At 46.5% G+C, this 6000-nt stretch overlaps 1 protein-coding gene across 1 annotated transcript in view; it reads left to right on the top strand.

Moving 5' to 3' along the window:
* Positions 1–3969: 3969 nt before the first annotated feature.
* Positions 3970–6000, top strand: part of LOC126476323 (fap1 adhesin) — a 156144-nt gene continuing 154113 nt past the window's right edge. Inside the window, exon 1 of the mRNA XM_050103536.1 lies at positions 3970–4033. The gene's annotated coding sequence lies outside the window, so the exon portion shown is untranslated. The remainder of the gene's footprint in view (positions 4034–6000) is intronic.

Here is a 6000-nt window from a genome sequence, read left to right as displayed (position 1 = left end):
CGATGCCATCCGAAAATGGAAAGAAAGGACGCCAGCGAAGACCTATATAACCCCACGACCACCCCGACAACCCTGCTCGTTGAAGCGCTGCTCCCGGGTCAGGGAGGTGCGCTGGCCCCGAATCGAATCCGCACATAGAATTAACGATGAGGGTCGATGTACCAGGTGCCTTGTTGCGCTTTCTAAGCGATTTCCCACTTCCCACTAAGTGAATGCCATGCTGTACTCAACTCCCGCGTCAGTTACACGTTTCGCTGAAATTTCCGAACATTTTCATATGAGCAATACTACATGCAGACAATTGGGGTATATATATTCCGTTTGTCGGGTGAGGGGGGCCACAGGAAGGGCATCGTAAATTCGAATGGCCAGACTGGAATGTGAACCGCAGTCTCCCAAATACGATTCCAATGTGTTGAGCATTGAGCTACGTCGCTCGATCTACTTGTTTGAAACCGATCTTTTGTTCGTGACAGTCAGCTAATCATCACCAGCAGACATCTGACATTCCGTGCTGGATAAAGGCCTCATCTAGTCTAGACTGTTTCGCGCATTCTTCAACTATATCCTCCTGCATACCTCGAAATGCCTTCTTTTCCCCTCCCCCTCGCAAGAACTTTGAACCTTGTCGACGTGGGGTGAATTGTGCGCCTCAGTACACAGTAGGCGCACGGGGTAGCCACTCGGTCGGGGGAGCCTTGCCACGGTTCGAGCGACTCCTCCCTCCGGATTCCTCCCCCCCCCCCCCCCACCGCCCCCCGCCGGTCGGAGGGGACCGATGTTTCCAAATGTACGCAGTAAGTGCAACGACATTCGAAGGGTGTCTGTGGACAGGCCAGACTAACCATGGTTCATGCTTCCTGCAGAGGGCCTTCAGCAGTTACAGGGGCAACAGGCTGATGTGGTCTTGTAACATCACGCAACATGACGTTGCTGAGCTCCTGAAAGTAAGGTGAAACTGCAATCGTTATTTTTCAGAAGGGCAGGCAACTCTACTCTACGGTTAAATGCTGATGGCATCCTCTTACGTAAATTTTTCTGTAAGTAAATATAGTCTCACATTCGTATCTCCTGACGGTGACTTCTCGGAAGGATATTATGATGGAAAAACAGCAGTGCCTTTCTACGGATCGGGGCTTTGAATGGTTGATCAGTTAATTGGGTGGGTAGGTTAGATAATCTAAAGATGTTCAGACGGCTGCATTTAGAAATGAAGGTGAAGAGACTGGATAGACCAGCACAGAGAGCCACATCAAACCAATCTCCGGACTGAAGATCATCGATGAAGCCGTAGTTTCGGACTTTTTTGCCTCTTAGCATTCAGTAAAGGACTTCCATCTACCAACCATTTACTGAGTACATGTCATGTCCATTTCACTGCATCAGAATCACTATACAAGTACTTCCCCTCGTCGAATTATTTGTTTTCCTATCTCTCTTAGCAGTTCCCAATATAAGATATCCAGTCTCAGTTTTTGAATGTTTTTCATAAACCAAAATTGGGCACACTAATTCTAAACTTTTCTTTGCAGACAGACCCCAAGTTTTGGTTTGAAAAATATGTTTACTTTATCGAAAGCATTCCATGTCATTTTTACTCTTCTGGTAACTTCCCAACATCTTCGTTAAGAAGTTAATTATACCATAACTTGGTCAAGCTTTAGCACCGACCAGTGTGTTCCAAGAAACGATAACATAACGACAGAAACATCGTCGGAACGGTTCTGTGACAAGTGATGGTTGTCTGAGACGTGTGGACCAGCTGATCGCGACCCGACCTGTCACCGGCGCAGCTGCAGTGGGCAGGACGAGATGGCAACAGTCCCATCGCGTTATCCCTAGCTGTGGCCAGGCCAGTTCTGGCGGCCGCTCCTTTGGGACGCCCTATGTTGTGTTTACGGCAAGGCTGTCTCTAAATCAATCGCGCCGGGCTAATAGTTGTATTCTGTAAGGAAACGCCCCGTCACGACGGCAGGGATGGCCGGGGGCGGCCGAGCTGTTTACTGGAGGCCCATTGTGTTGCGACAGGCGCAGGTATACGTCCAGGCGGCCACCCCGCCGCTTCCCGCCAGGCGGGACCGTGCGAAATTACCAAGGCTGCACGCCGTGTAGTCTCTGCTAAAATCTCTTTACCAAAGGCTGCTTCACATTACTGTCCTCACCGAAACCAGACGAAACGCAACGATTGTGCAAATGATTCATCTCTTCAGATGTACCATAACCAGTCACAGCTTTTTGAGGCGCGTGTCGAGAAGATGGTATCTTCAGTTAGACAGAAATTACTTTTCATACAGCTTATGATATCTCTCAGTGCGTAGAGTTTCTATTTCCTGACAGCAAAATAAGTATCCTTACTTATTTTGCTGTCAGGAAATAGAAAATTTTCCCACGTTCTATCCGTGAATGAAACGAGAAGAACCAACAGTATAGTGAGGTGACAAAAGTCATGGCATACCTCCTAAAAAACATCATGTCGAACCGCCTTTTGCCCGGAGTAGTGCATGAAATCGAAGTGGAATGGACGCAATAAGTTAGTGTAAGTCCACTGCAGAGCCCGTGCTGCCTCTATAGCCGTCCATAACTGCGAAAGCTGGTGCAGGGTTTTGTGCACGTCTGATCTCTCGATTATGTCGCGTAAATTTTCTATGTGGGTGCCAAATCATTCGCTCGAACCGTCTATAATGTTCTTCAAACGATTTGCGGACAATTGCGGCCCGGTGACATGGTTCGGAACATGAAGTCAATGAATGGTTACAAATGATCTCCAAGTAACCTAACATAACCAATTCCAGTCAATGATCGGTTCAGTTGGGCCAGAGGATCAAGTCCATTCTATGTAAACACAGCCCACACCACTATGGAGCCACTACCAGCTTGGACAGAGCCCTGTTGACAATTTGGGCCCACGGCTTCGAGGTGTCTGCGCCACACTCGAACCCTACCATCAGCTCTTACCAATGAAACCACGACTCATCTGGCCAGGCCACGCTTTCCCAGTCGTCAAGGGTCTAACCGATATGGTCACGAGCACAGGAGAGGTGCTTCAGGCGATGTAGTGCTGTTAGCAAACCACTTCGCGTCGGTCTTCTGCTGCCATGGCCCACTAATGCCAAATTTCGCCACACTGTCCAAACGGATACGTTCTTCGTACGTTCCACGTTGATTTCTGCGGTTATCTCATACAGTAGTGCTTGTCTGTTAGAAGTAAAATCTACCCAAACGCCGTTGCTCTCGGTCGTTAAGTGACGACCGCCGCTCAGTGCGTTGTCCGTGGTGAGAGTGTGGATCTCAGAAAATTGAATTCCCTCACTATCTTTTTTAACACGAAGTTCCTCTGTACAAACCACTTTATCTGGAATCGTCCAGCTACCGTCTTGAAAACAGTCGCCTGCATTTTGATTCGGAACAGCCCAACAAAAAAGTTGGCATATAGAAGCAGCTTGTCGAAGCAAATATACGGATAATCGACACTCTGTGATGACGACCTAAGTCTTCGAAACACGTCATTGGAATAAATTATTATAAAAGTGACCGGCAGCTGAGGACGATCGTTGATCGCAATAAATTTTCTTGAGATCAGTATTTGTTCCATTTGATCTGGCACGCGATGCATATTCTTGAACAACAGTGCGTAAGAGAGGTTCTGATAGTGCTAAACAAGTGGGTCGCAAGTTTAGATGCATATGCTCCACTCACCATTGTTACCAAAATAAGTACAATGTTAATTAACAAAGACACACGTACCACTGCTTATCCTTCAACTATGACCAAGGCCCAATGCAGAACACACAATCTTGTTAAATTTTGCCCACATTGCTCCTAAGTACCATATGTAACATGCACCTTAAAAGAAATCTGTATTCACTTATATAATTATATGTATATAACCTGCATTAAAAAGTACACTATCTTTGCAACTACGATTAACATAACTTCATACTTATAAACAATTTTAATTCTCATTTGCAGTGCCTTCGACCCTCCTGTGGCCTTCCAAGACGATTTGAACAATACATCGCAGTTACTTCAGAAGGTAAGAAAACGTAATTACTGCAGTAGCGATTATTTCTATTTTTTTTCTTTCATCTGACGAAAGATCTACTGCTTCACGGTGATCTGGCTAAGAGGTAGAAGGTACTACGGCTATCAATTTCTTCCACTGTACGTGTTGTGCGTCGTTATTTACTTGATTCGCATTGTCTCTTATTAAAGGCAAAAATTTAATATTTTACGATTATTGTTACGATACTCACGTTGGACAGGGAAGCATGTACGACGAAGTGACTCGCCATGTTAAGACATCTGTGTTCATTTGCGGCGCTACAATGTTGCATCGTAATTGCATCTTTCTCATTATCTTCCAGAGCCTTGTTAATTCCATTCGCCGTTGATACCACGAGCCATATATGCAACGAAATATCTTCATCTGTTGCTTATCTCTCTCTCTCTCTCTCTCTTTAACCCCCCCCCTCTCTCTCTCTGTCTCTCTCTCTCACACACACACACACACACACACACACACACACACACACACACACATCCGCACACACGCAATCACGACTGTGATATATCATCATTGTTATTTATAGACTGGTATTTCCAGCTTGTTGAAATGATATGAAATCACTAAACATGATGTCCACTCGCAGCACTACATAAACTGCTCAATATCCAAACAATTTCGGTATTTATGCGGCAGTGTTAGAGTTTATATTTTGTGCTTCCTTTTACAAAAGAAAGTCTCACAGCAAACAATAGTATCTCCACAGTCTTAGTTCCAATATAGTGTTAAAAATTCGGTTTAAAGTCTTGATTGCTTGAGTATTCTTGATTTAAAAATTACAGCCACTTTACACTGCAGCAAACTAATTGTTACTGTTGTCCACGTTATGAGTGTATTCGGTATTTTAGTGAGCACTATTAAGATTTATTATATCGAACAGTTTTTATTTTTATATCACAGACATGGCAAACTCGTTCCTTCAGGAGTGCGTAAGGCCGCCTTGAAACAGTAATCCCACTACTGATCAGTGCTAAATAACTGCCTCACGTCAGGTATTGGAAATAAATATCTCAGAACGATCCTGTCGTCGAGTAACTGACGTCACAGATGTGACGCATCAATTTCGGTAACTACAGAGAAATAAGAACGGGGGGGGGGGGAGGAGGAGGAGGGAGGGTAAGGGTTTAACGACCCGTCGACGACCAGGTCGTTAGAAAAGGAGGACAAGCTCGGATTGGAGAAATGTTGGAAAGGAAGTTGGCCGCGTCCCTTCTAGGAACCATCTCGGTTATTCGTTTACGCGATTTAGGAAAAAATCACGAAAAACCGAAATCTGAGTGAGCCGACGGGGATTCGAAGCAATGTCCCAGAGTTTCTTCACTGCATGTGTTCGTTCGCGACTGGAAAAAAAAAAAAAAATGAGGGAGACAGCTGGTCACGGGCAATAAGTATGAAACACGCAGCAGAAGGCTGCCAGGTTCCCCGTCGGTGGTTGGCAGCGCCCGGCGCGCCACCGTTAGGTTACTGGGAAACGGCTGCGGGCGGCCGCGCACACGAAACAGCTCTGGCGTTGACCGCAGGAATGTCCTCCATCACCTGCCGCGCGCTGGACCGCTAGACCCGCGCTATGTGGGCCACTCGTTGTCACGGCTACACTTGTCGCACGCTTAGCTTCCACGGGCCTCGGGCAGCCCCAGCTCCACTAACCCGACCCGCGAAACACTGTACTGTACCTGCGGATGTTGGCTCACCGCACCGTTAGCCCACTCATCGCGCTGCTCTTCCGCTACGTCATGCCTCTCCACTGCTCGGACTGCATACATTACAGTCATAGTCCTTTACGGCAAACTCATAACAGACTCCATGTTCTCCACAAGACCACGGTAGGTTCAGTTCCCGTTCCTTCAAGAGATACCTCACTTCCAGTGCGTAATTTCCTTCATGCCCTATCCAGCGACAAGTAAATACCTGAGTGAGTGTTTCTCAGACGTCTGTAC

The sequence above is a fragment of the Schistocerca serialis genome, chromosome 1, assembly GCF_023864345.2.
Source record: "Schistocerca serialis cubense isolate TAMUIC-IGC-003099 chromosome 1, iqSchSeri2.2, whole genome shotgun sequence".
Classification (NCBI taxonomy): Eukaryota; Metazoa; Arthropoda; class Insecta; order Orthoptera; family Acrididae; genus Schistocerca; species Schistocerca serialis.
This window is presented reverse-complemented; position numbering and strand designations above follow the sequence as displayed.